This window comes from Schistocerca americana, chromosome X (genome assembly GCF_021461395.2).
Source record: "Schistocerca americana isolate TAMUIC-IGC-003095 chromosome X, iqSchAmer2.1, whole genome shotgun sequence".
In the NCBI taxonomy this organism is placed as follows: domain Eukaryota; kingdom Metazoa; phylum Arthropoda; class Insecta; order Orthoptera; family Acrididae; genus Schistocerca; species Schistocerca americana.
Window position 1 is genome coordinate 973,421,151 of NC_060130.1, and position 9,728 is coordinate 973,430,878.

At 46.4% G+C, this 9,728-nt stretch overlaps 1 non-coding gene across 1 annotated transcript; it reads right to left on the minus strand.

Annotated features, from left to right (window-relative positions):
• Positions 1-4,326: 4,326 nt before the first annotated feature.
• On the minus strand, positions 4,327-4,401 carry Trnas-cga. Its single transcript has one exon. It is a non-coding gene; the product is annotated as a tRNA-Ser (tRNA).
• Between the last annotated feature and the right edge of the window lie 5,327 nt (positions 4,402-9,728).

Below are 9,728 nucleotides of genomic sequence, written 5' to 3' on the forward strand. Positions count from 1 at the left end.
ACTGAGACTCTGAGACAAGAATGATGCGGTTCTAGGCGCTACAGTCTGGAACCTCGGGACCGCTACGGTCGCAGGTTCGAATCCTGCCTCGGGCATGGATGTGTGTGATGTCCTTAGGTTAGTTAGGTCTAAGTAGTTCTAAGTTCTAGGGGACTGATGACCTCAGAAGTTGAGTCCCATAGTGCTCAGAGCCATTTGAACCATTTTGAACTTATAATCTCTAGACTATGATCTTTTAGGGCTTAAGGCATGTACGCTAAGCACTTCTATGTTGGCATATGTTGAAAGGTTCCCGTCCTTCGACTAGCTTACTACAGATTCGGCTGATGCTATGCCATGCTCAGCTGACTCTGCTGTGCAATGTCAGTCAGGTGTATCTTGCTCTGCAACGCGTAACACTCTTGCCCACCTGCGGCTTCCTCTGTTGCAAGTCACATGCACTCTGGTGTATATTTTTGGCCCTTAACGTACGATTTTAAATATAGAAGCGTAATCCACTCATTATTCTGAGGAGTTTAAAACCACATATGCCGTACTTCAAGTGAAGTGATAATAATTTGCATTGTGTGGAGAGTAATGATTTATACGTGGCCGATATGAACTCGATACTAACAAGCATTCCCTACTTTGCATGTTAATAGTCACGTAGTATCGCAATCACTTTGAACTGAAGTGGATGCAGGGAGTTCCCAGTCATCAAGAGAAGTAGAAGATGGAATGCGTTTAGAGAGGGGTCATAAAAAGCCGACCCTTCGCTGTAGGGAGGCAGGCACCGTTAGCGCACACCGAAGCTGGTCGTTTATGACAGCGCACGATTAACAATACGCCATTAAGCGAGCTTCTCTGACTCACACCTGCGTGGAACTGAAAGAAACATCGTAGCAGAGCTGGGGTCTCCGTGGTCGCTCTTAGAGGACCAATACACGGAATTTGCATTTACGAAAAATGTTGAGCCACACAAAATAAAGCTAACGGCAGGTCAGAGACGACTGGACAGAACAGACATAGAAAGACCACACCTGATGCCTGGGAAAGCGTCTAGGAAAGAAATGCTTTCAGAATCACAATGGGAGGTCATTGAAAAGTACAAAAAACATAGTCGCTAGGTTTCTTTTTTGAAAGCAGAAAACAGGCCACAGCGGAAAGGACCGTTACTTATACACGCATATCATATGATAAAGGCGTGGAGAACACGAGGTTAATTGTGCTACCGTTCTACCAACATACATGGACGGAGTCTGAGAGGATAGAAGTGAAACATGAATGTTATAAGCCACAAGGAAAATAGTTTCCACCCCCAATACGCTTCTCAAGCCTCATTGGGCCAAGAAACGACGCAAGTCGTACCACAGTCAGCATTTGCCACTACGCTGGTAGGGAATGAACACAAGGTACAGTGGGCGGAACCAAAAATATATACACGACGGTCTTCTTGGGGAGAGGAAGCCATGGGTAGAAGGGAGAGAGGTCTCTTCAGACCAGGGCCGTGTGTAGATAGAACACTTCCTGTTCTGTCGGCGTAGAAGAGCTTTTTAGTGAACATTTGTGTTCAAAGGGTTCAAAAATCTCGTAACATCTCCTGAGTGGAGATTACAGATTTCAACCTGAGTTAGTTACGTCCTGCAGAACAATCAAAGAGGGCAGAGATGTACACGTCGCTAAGCCAGAGCGAGTGGACATTGCCAAATGCTTAGCTAGCGAAAAACACAGCTTTTCGCCTTAAGAAAACTCAGGGCAGTTTCCAACGGCTGATACAGTCAAGGCCAGAATAGTATTGAGGTTTACAGATCCGCACAGCATCGACGTGCCGCCGTCCTCATACGCCACTGCCGACCACATCAGCTGCTGATGAAGCACCGTAAATATCGTGTTTTCTGAGGCGCTCAGTAAGGTAGTCACTACCTTGTGTGTGCAATTCAGTTCTATTGGAGATTACATACTTTCTTCTCATTCCCTCATATTCATGCTCGCCACATACCATGTGTACGTCCATAGGTCTTAAGAGTCGAGAAAGGTATCGGTAAATACACGTTTTTGTCCAGCTAAAATAGCATAGTCTATAGGGCATATGGAAGTGTTGTAAGCTTAATATTTTTAAAGGTAAATTGTTTTGTGATCATTGTTTTGTAAGTTAAGCTAGAGTTCTTTTCTCCTGTAGACAGGCTTTTGAAAGGTTGTTATGTGTTCATGTTTGTCACGATTAATTTCATGTAGTTTGTAAACTCACTGTCAATATCTTCCTAATTATAGAGGATATTCCAACGCCACCTTCTCCATACTCGAACCCAATGTGTATGGTGATTCTGCACTAGCAAGATTTAGTACAGGTAACAGTTGTTTGCGTGGTCTGGAGTAGAGGATACCCCTTCCTTATTGAAATATTTTATGGCATGTATGACGGATGTTATTCTGATGTCTGATAGCGACTTCATCCGGGATCTCCTTACATTGCAAGTGCTAGGGATGGATCATAACGACCGGGGGATTATGTTTGATATTAAAGATAAGATTTTTTAGTGTTTTTACAGATATATCAGTCCAGCATGTCTGTAAATTATTTCATTGATCTTCAGCATCATATGACCACAGTTTTTTTGACCTCCGTATCAAGTTCATCACGTAAAAGTTCAGTAGGATTTAATTCAGGTAAATGACTTGGCCAAGCCATGTTCTTCAGTTCCTCGCATTTAACTTTTATATTCACACACATTCTGCACAATTTAGAAGTACGTTTGGCATCATTGCCCTGCTGCAGAACTAACCAACAACTAATAAGTCTCTTGCGAGATGGAACTGCATTGTTAATCAGTATCCTGAGTTCACTTTCCTTATTTAATTTTTCATTAATTCTCACTACATCACCGACTTCATCAACTGCAAAACATCTTCACTAAATGGTCGACCCTCCAACCATGCTTCACCACTGGTGTCACACACTGACTCTTCATACGTTCTCCACAAAGTCGACGAAAAATGATTCGACTTCAAACTGATATTCGTCAGTGTATAACATAATGGACCATTGGTGCACGCTTCAGTTCTTATGTTACTTTGCGCGCTGAAATCGATTCATCTTTTTTTTTTTTTTTTTTTTTTTTTTTTACTCTTTGCACCACTGTAAACCTTGTATGTGGAGAGGGCGTTGCACGATTGGCACAGAGATAGAGTTGCTCACATACAACTTACATTCTCGTTAATATCAGGGGCAGGACGAGTAGTCTGACGTCTACTCTTTACGGATAAGAAATGATCTTCCCCATGTTAGGTTGCTTGGGGTCTTCCAGATCGTGAAACACTTCCATTGGCACCAGTTTGCTTGGAACGCTGCAAGGTATAATTTGTCTTACTATAACGGTCTTAGTGATGCAGAGCTACAATTACAGCGTGTTTTTGAATTCCAGACTCCTGCTTCCGTCCCATTAGGATGAAATTTATAATGAAGCTGATCAGGTGTATAAATACACTGCTAGACTCGCACAGTGTAATGTTAACTAACGTGAAGTGGCTGCTGCACTGATAGCAGAAGGAAAGAGGCTTATTCGAATGGAACCGGCTTCGAGAAAGGTATACCAGTGTTTTTGTGGATATTAATGAGCGCACATGTAGGCAAGCAACCAGTCAAATATACAAAAATGGTGCTCTGTCTTTATATGTTTATACTTGTTTTATTATCAAAATGGGGATATGACAGAATATGCAATACGAGATCCCTGTTTTAACCACAAGTAAATTGTTGTGACGGTGACGAAAACTAATACATATCGGAAAATGGCTTGCTACTTCCAGTAGTGGACACAAGGTTTTGTAGAACAGCGGGACCAGACGTATTCATGTAAATATGTATACATACTTCAATACACATTTGTATGTACAAGTCAAAGCGAATCAAAGAATTCCAAATGCAGAGATGCTGCATTTCTACAATAAGCCAAGTGTTATTACTTTGAAGAAGATACAAATATGTTATAATACTAATTATACCTAGATATCATTTGTAAAAAATATTTCTGAATACGTGAAATGTGGATAGATGTTATCAAATGGTTGCAACATGAAGCATTTCTCTATTAATTAGACTTTTAAAATTACTGAAAAATCTGTGGTTCATAACTTGTTCAGTAGAAGAGATGTGTTTCATAGTAGCGAAGATAAACAAATGCTCACAGCTCTTAAGCTCTGCATTTTATAGGCCATGATTACTGGAGTATTTTTCTTCTTTCATTGCATACTACAACCACTGAAACTTTGTCGATGGATCCAGAATGAGATTTTCACTCTGCAGCGGAGTGTGCGCTGATATGAAACTTCCTGGCAGATTAAAACTGTGTGCCCGACCGAGACTCGAACTCGGGACCTTTGCCTTTCGCGGGCAATTGCTCTACCAACTGAGCTACCGAAGCACGACTCACGTCCGGCACTCACAGCTTTACTTCAGCCAGTACCTCGTCTCCTACCTTCCAAACTTTACAGAAGCTCTCCTGCGAACCTTGCAGAACTAGCACTCCTGAAAGAAAGGATGGAGTTTTAGTTCACCCTGTGTACGCAACAGATGTGAAGCACCCAGATAGGGAAAGAGGGATGAAATGAAAACACATTGGTTGAGAGGGTATGTGATGTCAGTTCAGTAATTAAAAAATCGATTGAAATTTACAATGAACCTTACGGTATGAACCCATTTACCAGTATGTGGTAGCACCGAATCTGACCTGGATGAACACTGATTTTAGGGTGTCATATAATCGTTGCATAGTTTCCTCAGGCAAGCTGGCCTACAACTGTTGCAACAGGTCCTTGACATCCTGGATACTGGGACTGGGACTGAGTTAACATCCTAGCTGGATCCACACAACTTCTATCGGCGATACTTCTGGGGATATTGCTGGTCACAGGAGTACCTCAACGACATGCGAACAGTTCATAGAGACACGTCTCTTGTCTGTCTGAAAATTCTTCTGTTGAGAAATAGCTCCATGACACTGTCACATGAGAAGTAACACAAGAAGATACGGGATGCGTGTGACTTACCATTCAGCTGTCAGTGTTCCCTCACTGAGTACTAGCCGTGACCTGAAGTCACACCCAATTCTTTCCCATACCATTATCCCAGGATCAACACCGCTGAGCCTCTCCAAAAATTAGAAGGATGAGAATACATTTTTTTCCAGTGGAGACCCTCCACACATGTGGTAGTATGGTGATCACCACAAAAGCTTTAATCTGACCTCTGAATTGATTAGTTATCCCAGACGAAGAGATCATGGAGGACTGTGACGTTGTCTGTACATCTGGTAAGATTGCGAACAAATACAGGCCCTTCTAGAGATAGTAGTGAATATAAACCTGCGAAGAAATAGCGGGTTTAGGGCAGAGGGAAGGAAATGCTATTGCAAGAACCATGGAAACATATCATCTTCCACAGTCAGGACGGGTAGTAAGGGCAGAGGGAAAGAAGTGCCATGGCAAGTACCATGGGAACAGAACATTTACCACATCTGGACAGGTAGTAAGGTCAGTTGGGACCTAGCTTGCTGTCCGTGACAGATCACATGAGGTTATGGCATGATACTAGCAAGTATCATATAGCTCGATACCAGTATCATAGCCATCTGTTCATCACAAAGAGGACAGTCCAAATCTGTGGGACCCTGCTATCTTGCATTCTGTCAGCGACGACTGGGCACAGCAGCAGGCCCAGACCTCACAGCTGTGTTGAGAGAGATCCTTGTACACATCGTAGCACCACCCTTCTATTGTTGCTGAGGGCTATGGGTATTATTTCCGTCAGCGTTTGTAACATCCCAGTATGGTGGGCGGCGTAACCATGGCGACCCATTACTTGTCGAATGCCGGCACTGGGAAGATGCCGGCCGCGGTGGGCGAGCGGTTCTAGGCGCTACAGTCCGGAACCGCGTGACCGCTACGGTCGCAGGTTCGAATCCTGCCTCGCGCATGGTTGTGTGTGATGTCCTTAGGTTAGTTAGGTTTAAGTAGTTCTAAGTTCTAGGGGACTGATGACCTCAGATGTTAAGTCCCCTAGTGCTCAGAGCCATTTTGAACTGGGAAGATGTCTTCCACCTTCTCCTACTTGGAAGCCGGTGTGAGGCTTTCCTCCCCCTTCCATTTAGTGGTTGGGGCGGCATTTGAGCCCGCCTTCTGTTCTGTGTCGGCATGGAGATCATGCACAATCTTCATGTGCAGTTTGCACATCTCCTGCGTCTCCGCCGTTAGGGCGGCTTCAGAACAGCCCTCTGTGCCTCCCGGATGGCCTCGTAGACTGCAGTGGTCTCTGCAATTACATCGTTCAGTGTGGAGCGCATGTTGTCGGTCTTCTGCTGCGTCCTCTCGGTCGCGGGAAGCATGTTTCGACCTCCATCCCGCTGTCAGTGCTGGTCTCCCTCCTCCTCCCCCCAGTTCCTTTTAGTAGTACTTTCCGGGCGATTGCGAAGGGGGAGAGCTGCCACTGCTTCTTCTTCCCACTAAGCTGGTTTCGGCTTTACCTGCCAGAGCGTCTTTAACTTCCTCATTGCGACCGCGCCGTAGGAGCCACCACCTCGCAGCTGGTGTGGCTGCGGCTGTGAATTCAGGCTGTCACCACCAGTTGGTAACAAGAGACCCATAACAGCAGGCTAATGTCTGCGTCTCTTCTTTGCCACGGCTGCACTTAGTGCTATGGGGCTCACCTGGGCATTTCACGCATTTTTCAGTGTTTCGGCAGTGCTTGGCATTGTGTCCTTCTTGCTGGCACCTGAAACACTAGGTCTTATACTCCAGAACTGATGTGAGATGTTCCACTTTCACAGGGCAGCCCACACTCTTCCACAGTTTGGAGACATCGCCACTGCTTGTAGCCGTTTGTATGGTGACTGTTATGAGTGGATTAAACATACCAGTAGCTGGCATGTAACAGCCCATCGTCGACTGCCTTTTCGTCACAATTCGAAGCAACCCTCTGAGGAGCGTCTTTGGTGCCATCTCTCTCTGCTTTCATGTCTTTATCGGCTTCATTGACGCCCCCACGATGTGGACAACGACAGTGCTCTACAGTGCATCTGTAGTGTGCCAAATACGCTGCCTGCAACTCGATTGTGGCATATCTCACTGTACACATCTATCTAACCTAAACTCTGTATTGGATATAGAGAGGAAGGAAAGGCGTATGGTCGACTTCTCCCTTCTGTCGATCGTCAAAGTCACTGAGCTGCACGTCTGAAGGCCCCTTTACTGCGTCAGCTTCCCTCGGTCTTCATCGTCTGCCCATGCTGTGGCGCAGAAAACATGACAACTTGCTAGTATGGTAAGAACAGCACGTGAAAATTTACTTGGCGCCAACAATACAGATAAGGATGTCCTCTCAGCTTTCTGTCAGTCCAGGCACCAGAGAGTGCTCTCGCTTCAGATATTCGAGCTGAATTGAATGGGACCTCTGTGCAGGATGCTGCTATACAAGCCGACGGGGGTCATCCAGGGTAGTGCAAAACAGTGATTTTTCATTGAACACAATGTGAAGGTATTCATCAAGAGTACATGTTACCCAGTCAAACGAAATCTTTTGTGTTTTGCTGTCAACGGAAGCCTAGGCACGAGACGGTAATTGCCTATTGTGGCAAATGCTAGTCTCTGGCCAAGGGTTTCAGATGACACGGAATGTTGCAATAGGTCTATTGCTTGTCCTCATATGTGAGGCACACATTCCCATGTAGTCTAACATTTGGCCCTAGTTATATCCAAATGCCCCAGAGAACTTCCTGTTGCATAGTTCAACAATCCAGCCGAATGGAGACCAACAATGAAGTCCTTTTCAAACTGTCTTACGAGGAGCACGCTCTCTCACACAATTATGCGGCATTGCCATGTCCGTCACAATGATTACTCAACGTCTGACGGTGTTCACGTCCATTATACACCTAACCGTGTCTTATAACAACACTAAAGCAGAATAACAGTAAAACACTGTGGTAGCCATCCTACCCGTGGTGGCGTACGCCTCCGCCAGAACTCCGGTGGGCACTGGGAAACATTGTACAGCAAATGATGAACTAAGCGCTCCAATTACATGAGAGGGCCCAGACACACCCTCAGGCTATATGCCGATAACGCCCGCTGGGCAGCGTGCATAGAGGCCGCCGCCGCCGACCGAGCTGTCTCAGTCTCTCAACCGCAGTACCTCAGTACGTCGCATCGGGACGCGGTTCGCATTGCACCTCAATACGTCGCACTGTCTCTACTTTCGCACAGTGATAGTCGTCGCCTCGCACCTTAGCTAGATGTGAGTGAACGTTAGCCATTGCATGTCGTTATGATATGGACACGGACAAGAATCAAGAAGTAGTACATGTTATTTGATTGCTGTTAATCACAGAACTTCATATCGGACATCATTGAAGTTAAGTACTCAATTGGTTCCTATAATAAAGTGTACTCTAAACATGTGTGCATTTTATGTTGCAGTAAGAGGAAACCGGCCACTCACTTATCATACCACCCTATCCTTATCCAGCCAGTCACCACAAAACATTACAAGAGGAAACAGTCACAAGAAGTGGCGACGAGTCTGATCAACAAGATTTGTTTGTTTCTAGTGGGTTCTAGGTTGCTGTAGGGGAGCTGCCGTTACAGTGATTCTATATGCTCATTTATTCTTGTTGTTGCATGTGTTACAGGAGGGAATCTGCAGAACTTATCTACACTCCTGGAAATTGAAATAAGAACACCGTGAATTCATTGTCCCAGGAAGGGGAAACTTTATTGACACATTCCTCGGGTCAGATACATCACATGATCACACTGACAGAACCACAGGCACATAGACACAGGCAACAGAGCATGCACAATGTCGGCACTAGTACAGTGTATATCCACCTTTCGCAGCAATGCAGGCTGCTATTCTCCCATGGAAACGATCGTAGAGATGCTGGATGTAGTCCTGTGGAACGGCTTGCCATGCCATTTCCACCTGGCGCCTCAGTTGGACCAGCGTTCGTGCTGGACGTGCAGACCGCGTGAGACGACGCTTCATCCAGTCCCAAACATGCTCAATGGGGGACAGATCCGGAGATCTTGCTGGCCAGGGTAGTTGACTTACACCTTCTAGAGCACGTTGGGTGGCACGGGATACATGCGGACGTGCATTGTCCTGTTGGAACAGCAAGTTCCCTTGCCGGTCTAGGAATGGTACAACGATGGGTTCGATGACGGTTTGGATGTACCGTGCACTATTCAGTGTCCCCTCGACGATCACCAGTGGTGTACGGCCAGTGTAGGAGATCGCTCCCCACACCATGATGCCGGGTGTTGGCCCTGTGTGCCTCGGTCGTATGCAGTCCTGATTGTGGCGCTCACCTGCACGGCGCCAAACACGCATACGACCATCATTGGCACCAAGGCAGAAGCGACTCTCATCGCTGAAGACGACACGTCTCCATTCGTCCCTCCATTCACGCCTGTCGCGACACCACTGGAGGCGGGCTGCACGATGTTGGGGCGTGAGCGGAAGACGGCCTAACGGTGTGCGGGACCGTAGCCCAGCTTCATGGAGACGGTTGCGAATGGTCCTCGCCGATACCCCAGGAGCAACAGTGTCCCTAATTTGCTGGGAAGTGGCGGTGCGGTCCCCTACGGCACTGCGTAGGATCCTACGGTCTTGGCGTGCATCCGTGCGTCGCTGCGGTCCGGTCCCAGGTCGACGGGCACGTGCACCTTCCGCCGACCACTGGCGACAACATCGATGT